The sequence below is a fragment of the Scyliorhinus canicula genome, chromosome 16 (assembly GCF_902713615.1).
Source record: "Scyliorhinus canicula chromosome 16, sScyCan1.1, whole genome shotgun sequence".
In the NCBI taxonomy this organism is placed as follows: Eukaryota; Metazoa; Chordata; class Chondrichthyes; order Carcharhiniformes; family Scyliorhinidae; genus Scyliorhinus; species Scyliorhinus canicula.
The window spans coordinates 85983348-85993928 of NC_052161.1; positions in this window are offsets into that span (position 1 = coordinate 85983348).

Genomic DNA, 10581 nt, shown 5'->3' on the forward strand with positions numbered 1-10581 from the left:
CAGCAGCAGCAGCACGAGGGCAACTTCTCCGGGCGTCCGGATGCCGCAGCAGCAGCAGCAGCACGGGGGCAACTTCTCCGGGTGTCCGGATGCCGCAGCAGCAGCAGCAGCATGAGGGCAACTTCTCCGGGCGTCCGGATGCTGCAGGAGCAGCAGCACGGGGGCAACTTCCCCGGGCGTCCGGATGCCGCAGCAGCAGCAGCACGGGGGCAACTTCTCCGGGCGTCCGGATGCCGCAGCAGCAGCAGCAGCAGCAGCAGCAGCACGGGGGCAACTTCTCCGGTGTCCGGATGCCGCAGCAGCAGCAGCAGCACGGGGGCAACTTCTCCGGGCGTCCGGATGCTGCAGCAGCAGCAGCACGGGGGCAACTTCTCCGGGCGTCCGGATGCTGCAGCAGCAGCAGCAGCACGAGGGCAACTTCTGCGTCCAACATCCCTGCCATCGCGTTCAATATCTGTGAGGCATTGGGAGAGTGTGTTAGACCGACACACTCATAGTCAGAGTCAGAGGCTGGATAGTGAGAGGCATTTTCCCAGGGTAGAGGGGTCAATTACCAGGGGGCATTGGTTTAAGGTGCGAGGGGCAAGGTTTAGAGTAGATGTACGAGGCACGTTTTTTTACACAGAGGGTAGTGGGTGCCTGGAACTCGCTGCCGGAGAGGGTGGTGGAAGCAGGGACGACAGTGAATTTAAGGGGCATCTTGACAAATACATGAATAAAATGGGAATAGAGGGATACGGACCCAGGAAGTGTAGAAGATTTTAGTTTAGGCGGGCTGGATGGTTGGCACAGGTTTGGAGGGCCGAATGGCCTGTTCCTGTGCTGTACTTTTCTTTGTCTCTGTTCTTTGTTGACATACAGCGGTGGCTCCCACCCCGGGAGCCTTCATTCCCTCACTGATTCCCCCCCACTTTGCCCCTACCCGGAACGCCCTGCCCACACATACCCAGCCGCAGTGGGTCCCCTCACCGAGCCCTAGACCCTGTATCTCGGACACCCACTCAACGTCAACCCGACCGAGCGCTGGCCCTATCCCCGTGGCACTCACCCATCCACCGGCTGTGGACATTGTCATAATATACATCTATGTACATAATGGAGTGCAGACAGGCAGTGATTGACACACAGGATGACCAGTGAGCACACAGAACAGAGCAGCCAATCACCAGGCAGGACACGACCACAATAAAGCCAGAGGGCATTAGGTTTCCCGCTCTCTCGGGATCCAGCCTCTGAGACAGTCAGAGTTCGTGAGCAGCAGCCAGTACAAACACCATGTGGTAGTCAGTAAGTCTAGTCAGGCTAGCATCAGGTCTCCAGTCAAGTCAGCATAGTGTCAACCCACAGCTGAACATGTATAATAGTTTAGATGTTAAATAAAATTGTGTTGCATCTTATCAAGTGTTGGAGGTCTGTCTCTCGCTACCCTGCATCAAGTGCAGTCCACATGGACCCAGCTTGCCCAACATATCAGACATATCCCCGGAGTTGTGTCCATCCTCTGGGTGTGTGGATATTGGCTGCTCCGTGTGTGGTGTTGCCTCCCGCTGTGTTCAGGCACAATATCCAGGCATCGCGGTCTGACTGGGATGCTCAGCAATGACTCCCACATGGCCCACCCACCCATGGGAATCCACTTGGGTTGTGTGAAGTGCTCACTTAACCACGATTGCCAATTCCCTATTAGCGATAGCCTTCAGCCGCATGGTTAGAGGCCTCGACAGTCGGTGGGGGTTATGGGTGGTCTGGGAGCAGACGGGAAGGGACAAGGGCTGCTGCCCCATAACGGATACACATGGTCTAGGGTTGGCATGGTGGTACCACGACTGGTTACAACCCTGTTTCCCCCCCACTCTCCCATGGCAACCCACCCCCAGCCGAGGGTCCCCCCACCCCCCGCCGAGGGTCCCCCCACCCCCAGCCGAGGGTCCCACACCCCCAGCCGAGGGTCCCCCCACCCCCAGCCGAGGGTCCCCCCACCCCCCGCCGAGGGTCCCCCCACCCCTAGCCGGGGTCCCCCACCCCCAGCCGAGGGTCCCCCCACCCCCAGCCGAGGGTCCCCCCCACCCCCAGCCGAGGGTCCCCCCACCCCCAGCCGAGGGTCCCCCCCCACCCCCAGCCGAGGGTCCCCCCACCCCCAGCCGAGGGTCCCCCCAGCTGAGGGTCCCCCCTCCACCAGCCGAAGGTCCCCCACCCCCAGCCGAGGGTCCACCCACCCCCAGCCGAGGGTCCCCGCACACCCAGCCGAGGGTCCCCGCACAGCCAGCCGAGGGTCCACCCACCCCCAGCCGAGGGTCCCCCCCCACCCCCAGCCGAGGGTCCCCCCCACCCCCAGCCGAGGGTCCCCCCCACCCCCAGCCGAGGGTCCCCCCACCCCCAGCCGAGGGTCCCCCCCCACCCCCAGCCGAGGGTCCCCCCACCCCCAGCCGAGGGTCCCCCCAGCTGAGGGTCCCCCCTCCCCCAGCCGAAGGTCCCCCACCCCCAGCCGAGGGTCCACCCACCCCCAGCCGAGGGTCCCCGCACACCCAGCCGAGGGTCCCCGCACACCCAGCCGAGGGTCCACCCAACCCCCGCCGAGGGTCCCCCCCACCCCCAGCCGAGGGTCCCCCCACTCCCAGCCGAGGGTCCCCCCACTCCCAGCCGAGGGTCCCCCCTCCCCCAGCCGAGGGTCCCCCCACCCCCAGCCGAGGGTCCCCCCACCCCCAGCCGAGGGTCCCCCCACCCCCAGCCGAGGGTCCCCCCACCCCCAGCCGAGGGTCCCCCCCACCGAGTACAGGAACACCAAGCCCAGAGTCTCCGGGCTCTGTGCCTGTGAGCAAAGATGGCTGCTCACCTCCTCGGCTCCCCACGGACACCCTTCCGCCAGGTTCACGTTTCTAAAAAGCAGCACTAATCAGCGGCAGCGTCAGCACTTGCTGGGGTGGCCGCTGAATGACGGGAGGCCTGGACATGGGGTCGTTAATTGTATAAAAATGGGCCTTAAGTGGTGATAATTGGTTTCTTGCCACGCTACGGCGAGATCCTGAATTCGCCTACGGGAGTGGGTCTACTGCATCGCAAACTGTTTGGCACATGGTGTGGTTCCTGTTTTTGGTCTCTCCCGTTGTTCACCGGCCTCGTTTCGCAGGAAGATCGCGGGCATTATTATTGGGCAGCAGATATTGCGATGGTGAGGAAATGGGACGTGGAGGAGAGGTCGGTCTGGGGCGGGTGGAAGGGGCATTGTGTAGAGGGACGGGTTTGAGGGCTCTGCTGTTGGCGTCTCTCCTGTCGCCGGTCAGGTACACTGTGAGCCCAGTGGTGGTGTCAGCTTTAAAGGTGTGGGGTCAGTGTAGGCAGCACTTTGGACTGAAGGGTATGTCGCTGTGGGCGGCAATATGCGACAACTGTAGGTTTGTGCCGGAGGGGCAGGACGTGAGGGTCCGGGGGTGGCGGCAGGAAGGGAACGGGTATCTCAGGGACTTGTTTATAGGGGGCAAATTCACGGGGTTGAGGAGTTGGAGGAGGTGCACGAGCTGCCCAAGGTGAATGGCTTTAGGTACCTGTGGGTGAGGGAGTTTGTGAGGAGGAAGGTGCCAGCCTTCCCGGGGCTGCTGCCTCCGGTGCTGCAGGATAAGCTGTTACCAGAGGACGAAATAGGAGAGGGGAGGGCGCCGGATATATCCAGGGAATTGATGAAGAGGGAGGGGGCCCGGTGGAGGATATTAAACACAAGTTGGAGGAGGAGCTGGGAGGGAAGGTGGGGGCTGGGATGTGGGCAGAGGCCTTGCGGAGGGTGAAAGTGCCCTCATCATGTGCGAGGTTTAAAGTGGTGTAAAGGGCCCACATGACGGGGAGAGGTAAAGTCCTGAAAGACGTGCTTGTCAAGTGAATTGGACATTCTGAATTCTCCCTCTGTGTACCAAACAGGTGCCAGAATGTGGCGACTAGGGGATTTTCTCAGTAACTTCATTACAGTGTTAATGTAGCCTACTTGTGACACTAATAAAGACTTTTTTTTAAAACAAACATTTTATGAAGGCATTTATGGTTTTATAACAACTAAAGATACAAATACAAATGTAAACATAATTCAGTGCATAACACCCGCTCCATCTCTTCTCACTGCTCCCGCCTAAACTAAATTAACCTAACTCCCCCTGCCCACCCTAATCCCTAACCTCCCCCTTATTGTATCTGCTAACAGTTTCATTTTCCCCGAAGAAGTTGATAAACGGCAATTCAAACTCCTCTTCCAGATCCTCCAAACAGGGAAAGCTGCCATCAATAGACAGATCCCTCAGCCTCTCACTCCCTGTTCGTTCCCACCTCCGAAACCCCTCATCCATCCTCCCCGGTACAAACTGGTGATTACCACAAACTGGAGCCCACACCGACGCACCGTCCACTCCCAAAAGCTTCCGCCACCGCCCCAGACTCTCAGAGCCGCCACTACCACCGGTCTTATGGAGTACCGGGCCGGCGAGAACGGCAGAGGAGCCGTTACCAATGCCCCCAAACTTGTACCCTTACATGAGGCCGTCTCCACCCGCTTCCACACCGACCCCTTCTCCACTACCCACTTCCTAATCATGGCTATATTTGCCGTCCAGTAGTAATTCCTAAAGTTCGGCAGTGCCAACCCTCCCCCACCCCCCCCTCGGCTCCGCTCAACAGCACTTTCCTTACTTTTTTACTCACCCACCCGCCCACACAAGCCCAGTGATCACCGTATTCACCCGCTTAAAAAAGGCCTTTGGTATAAAAATATGGAGGCATTGGAAAACAAACAAAAATCTCGGGAGCACCGTCATCTTTACGCTTTGTACCTTCCCCACCAGTGACAACGGGAGCATGTCCCACCTCCGGAAGTCTTCCTTCATTTGCTCAACTAACTGGGCCAGATTAATTTATGTAGGTGCTCCCATCCCCATGCCACCTGAATTCCCAATCGAAAACCCCCCCCCCACCTAAACAGCAACTCCCCCAGCCTCCTCTCCTGCCCCCTTGCCTCCTCTCCTGCCACCTCGCCTCCTCTCCTGCCCCCTCGCCTCCTCTCCTGCCACCTCGTCTCCTCTCCTGCCCCCTCGCCTCCTCTCCTGCCACCTCGCCTCCTCTCCTGCCACCTCGCCTCCTCTCCTGCCACCTCGCCTCCTCTCCTGCCACCTCGCCTCCTCTCCTGCCACCTCGCCTCCTCTCCTGCCCCCTTGCCTCCTCTCCTGCCACCTCGCCTCCTCTCCTGCCCCTCGCCTCCTCTCCTGCCACCTCGCCTCCTCTCCTGCCCCCTCGCCTCCTCTCCTGCCACCTCGCCTCCTCTCCTGCCCCCTCGCCTCCTCTCCTGCCACCTCGACTCCTCTCCTGCCACCTCGCCTCCTCTCCTGCCCCCTCGCCTCCTCTCCTGCCACCTCGCCTCCTCTCCTGCCCCCTCGCCTGGATCACATAAACCTCACTCTTACCCATATTCAATTTATACCCCAAGAACCAGCCAAATTCCCCTAAGATCCGCATAACCTATCCCATCCCCCCCTATACGGGTCAGAAATATACAAGAGTAGGTTGTCTGCATACAGCGAGACCCTGTGTTCCAACACCCCCCCCCCCCCCCCCCCCACCGGGTGATGGAACCATCAATTCACCAGACACGTGTTTCCGATGTGAATCTAGGCTTTAATCGACTTACTTCAGAGCCAGCCTGTTACCTGTCGATGAACTCGTAGTGACCCAGGCTGACTCTGGACACGGATACTTATACAGCTGCACTAGGGGGAGGAGTCGTGGGCGGAACCAAGGGTGGAGCCCAGTACAAGTTCCTAGGTGCTCCCAGCGCTACTCCCCCTAGTGGTAGGACAATGCTACTGCGCTTACAACAACAGTGTGAATTACGTATATATTAACATATATTACATTCACCACACCGGGCTAGCCCCTTCCTGTCCTTCAACGCTCTCAGCGCCATTGCCAATGGTTCTGTAGCCAAGGCAAACAACAGTGGGGAGAGGGGACATCCTTGCCTCGTCCCCCGATGCAGTCTAAAGTAGTTTGAGTTCACCCGGTTTGTCTGCACACTTGCCACCGGTGCCTGGTACAGCAACCGAACCCAGTCAACAAAGCCCTGCCCAAACACAAACCGTCCCAGGACCTCCCACAGATAATTCCATTCCACCCGGTCATAGGCCTTCTCCGCGTCCATAGCAACCACTACCTCCACCTTCCTTCCCTCGGAGGGCATCATGATTACATTCAGGAGCCTTCAAACTTTGGCCGTTACCTTCCCTGCCTTTGACAAACCCCACCTGGTCTTCCCCTATCACCCCCGGAACAGTCCTGTATCCTCGAGGCTAGAATTTTGGCCAGCGATTTGGCATCAACATTCAGTAAGGAGATTGATCTGACTGACCCGCATTGCTCTAGGTCCTTCACCCGCTTCAGGATCAATGAGATCGAAGCCTGTGACATTGTTGGGGGGGGAAGGGCACCTCACTCCCTTGCCTTATTAAATGCTCTTTCCAGCAGCAGGCCCACCATCCCAGAAAACTTCTTATAAAATTCCACTCGATAGCCGTCCGGTCCTGGGGCTTTGCCCGACTGCATGTCCTCCAATCCCTCTGTTACTTATACAATCCCGATCAGGGCTCCCAACCCCTCCACCAACCCTTCCTCCACCTTCAGAAACTCCAACCCCTCCAAAAACTGCCTCATCCCCTCCACCCCAGCTGGGGTCTCCAACTCATACAGCCCACTGTAAAACTCCTTGAACACCCCGTTCACCCCCAGCTGGGTCCAAGACCGTATTCCCTCCTCTGTCCTTTACTCTTCCTATCTCCCTGGCCGCCTCCCTTTTCCTGAGCTGGTGTGCTAGCATCCTACTGGCCTTCTCCCCATACTCATAATTTAAAAGAAATAAATTTAGAGTACCCAATTCATTTTTTTCTAATTAAGGGGTAATTTAGTGTGGCCAATCCACCTATCCTGCACATCTTTGGGTTGTGGGGGTCGAAACCCACGCAGACACGAGGAGAATGTGCGAACTCCACATGGACAGTGACTCACAGCTGGGATCGAACCTGGGACCTCAGTGCCGTGAGGCAGCAATGCTAACCACTGTGCCACCATGCTGCCCTCACCAAACTCATATACCGACCCCCTCGCCTTCCTCAACTGCCCCACCGCCTTCCCTGTGGATATCAGACCAAACTCCATCTGCAGCTTCTGCCGCTCCTTCAACAGTCCCGCCTCCGGGGCTTGAGAATACCTTCTATCCATCCGGAGTATCTCCCTAACCAACCTATCCATCTCTGCCTGCTTCACCTTCTCCCTATGAGCCTGTATCAAAATTAGCTCCCCCCTAACCACTGCCTTCAGCGCCTCCCACACTGTCGCTGCCGAAACCTCCCCTGTGTCATTGATCTCCAAATAATTCTGTTCAAAATGTAAAAAGTACACTTTGTGAACAAGGGAGAAAAAAGAAAACTCCTTTGCTCTTGGCTGCCTGAACCTCCACGGATCTACCCACCTCCCCCATCTGTTCCATAAACCCCTTTAGCTCCTTCGCCGTGGCTGGTACCCTCCCTATCCTTGAACTCGACTGGTCGAACTTCAGATCTATAACTGTATTAAAGGCCCCCCCCCCCCCCCCCCCCCCCCCCCCCCCCCCCTCCATGATCAGCCTATGTGAGTCCAAGTCTGGGATCTTCCCTAACACCCACCTCAAACAGCGCATCATCCCAGATTGGTCCATAGATATTCACTAATATCACCGGCATCCCCTCCAGCTTCCCACTCACCATAACGTACCTACACCCAGAGTCCGCCACTATACACCCCACCTCAAATGACACTCGCTTATTGATCAAGATCGCAACCCCCCTAGTTTTAGAGTCCAGCTCCAAATGAAATACCTGCCCAACCCACCCCTTCCTCTGCCTAGTCTGATCCACTACCCTCAGGTGTGTCTCCTGTAGTATTGCCACGTCTGCCTTCAAACTCTTCAAATGCGCGAACACGTGAGCCCTCTTGACCTACACATTCAGCCCTCTCACGCCCCCCCCCCCCCAGCCCGCGCTTCCTCAGGCTGCCCTCGGGTACCCACCGTCATCAACCTCAAATTTGTCTTCAAGCATCAATCCCTCCCCTGTCAGCAGAACAATTCCCTCCTCCCTCCCCCTCCATAACAAAATAGCAATCCCAACCCCCCTTACCAAACTTATCACCTGTTCGCCCCCCAGTGCGCTAGTGAGCTAGCCCGCCCAGCTAACCTGGTAGCCCCGCCCATGGCGCCAAGCATCCTACCCCCCCACTGATCTCCCCCCCACCCCCCCCCGCTCGAACATACATGTATACATGTGCAAAACATCACAATACCCAACAAAGACAACAAAGAAAATTCCACCCACCATCCCCCATTAAGAACAAAGTTCACCCGTGTACAAAATTGAGCAACGGCCCAAAAACACTACACACACAACCCAAAGGGAAAATAGTGCAGAATTACTCGTCCCCAAGTTCAATGTTCTCCGTCACCTGCCAGTCCCCTGTCTTTAACAAAGTTCATCCCAGTGGTTAGCACTGGGACTGCGGCGCTGAGGACCCGGGTTCAAATCCCAGCCCAGGGTCACTGTCCGTGTGGAGTTTGCGCATTCTCCCTGTGTTTGCGTGGGTTTCGCCCCCACAACCCAAAGATGTGCAGGTTAGGTGGATTGGCCACGCTAAATTGCTCCTTAATTGGAAAAAAATAATTGGGTACTCTAAATTTATTAAAAAAAGCAAAGTTCATCGCCTCATCCGGCGCTCCAAAATAAAGTTCTTGGCCCCCATACGTGACCCACAAACGAGCTGGGTACAGCGTGCCGAACTTCACCCTCTTCTTAAAGAGGGGCTGATTTCATTTTATTGAAACTCGCCCTTCTCTTAGCCAGCTCCGCTCCCACGTCCTGGTAAATGGCAGCTCGTTACCTTCCCATTCGCAGCTCCTCGTCTGCCTGACCCACCTCAATATCTGTCCCTTGTCCAGGAAGCAGGGCATTCGTACCACCATCGCCCTCGGCGGCTCATTCTTCAACATCTTCTTCATCAGCGCTCTGTCCACCTCCAATGGCCGAGTGTACGCACCTTCTCCCAGCAGCTTCTCGAACATACGTGCCACATATGTACCCTGCATTCATCCCTCGCTGCCCTCCGGGAGGTCAACGATTCTCAGGTTCTGCCTGCTCGACCTGTTCTCCAGGTCTTCCACCTTCTCTTGCAGCCTTTTCTGGTGGTTCTTCATCATCCCCATCTCCGCTGCCATCGCGGCTAGCTGGTCATCATGCTCAGCAACAGCCTCTTCCACCTTCTGGATGGCCTGGCCCTGGCCTTCCAATCTTTGCTCCACCCGGTCAATCCCCGTCTTAAATCTGGCCCAGGTACTCTTGTCTTTGCTTGGCAAAGCTCTCCTGAAGGAATTCCACCAGCTGCTCCATTGACCACTGGGCCAGCAATCCCAGTCCCTGAGCCTTCACCATATTCTCCTGTGCTGCAGACTCCACTCCCTTCTTTGACCAACTCCTTTTCAGACCACTTCTGGTCCACGAATCCATACACTGGTGGGGAATCCATCTCCTCCACCTCATCAATCTCCTACTTTGCCGATCAAATCCACCATAAGTTGGGGGAAAAGGTCTCAAAGGTCCACCACGAGCGGGAGCTACCAAATAAGCAACCTCTCACTCCATGGCCGCTGCTGGAAGTCCAGATTTATTTATTATGAGCAGGTTCTTTGAGGGGATGGAGGATAGGGTGGGTGGTGCGCAGGGGGCCCGTGAATCACGTCCTCATGCTCTGGGCTGACTGAAGGGGTTCTGGTCGGGAAATGGGGAAGGCGGGGCATGGCAGGGTGTTGGTGTGGGGGGGGGGGGGGGGGGAGGGTATTTGTAGTGGTTTATTGGGTTGACTGTTCTTCTGATAGTCTGTGTACATATGTGCAAAGTCTTGAATAAAAATATTTTCCAAAGCAAACTATTTTGTGCAGGAGCCTGGGATCTCCCTGTGCAGTTGGAGAGGGTGTTATCCTCTCTCTGTGAGGCTGCGTTGAGTGACGGTGAGTCAGACAGGGTTATTATCAGCTGTGATCAGCAGACACTCTGGCACGGAGCCCAGACAGAAGGCAAAATTAGCAGCAATGACATCCTGTGAAACACCAAAATTAAAGAGTGTCACTTTAAAGATAAACATTGGCAGAGAGGAGACAGAGAGGGGGGAGAGAGAGAGAGTGAGAGAAACAGAGAGAGTGAGAGAGACAGAGGGGGGTGGGGGGGGGGGGGGGGGGAGAGAGAGACAGAGGGGGACAGAAAGGGAGAGAGAGGGAGAGGGGACACAGAGAGAGAGGGACAGAGAGAGGGACAGAGAGAGAGAAAGAGGGACAGAGAGAGAGAAAGAGGGACAGAGAGAGAGAGAGGGACAGAGAGAGAGAGAGACAGAGAGGGACAGAAAGGGAGAGAGAGGGAGAGACAGAGAGAGAGGGGAGACAGAGAGAGAGAGGGGGGACAGAGAGAGAGAGGGGGGGACAGAGAGAGAGAGTGAGAGAGAGGGACAGAGAGAGAGGGACAGAGAGAGAGAGAGACAGAG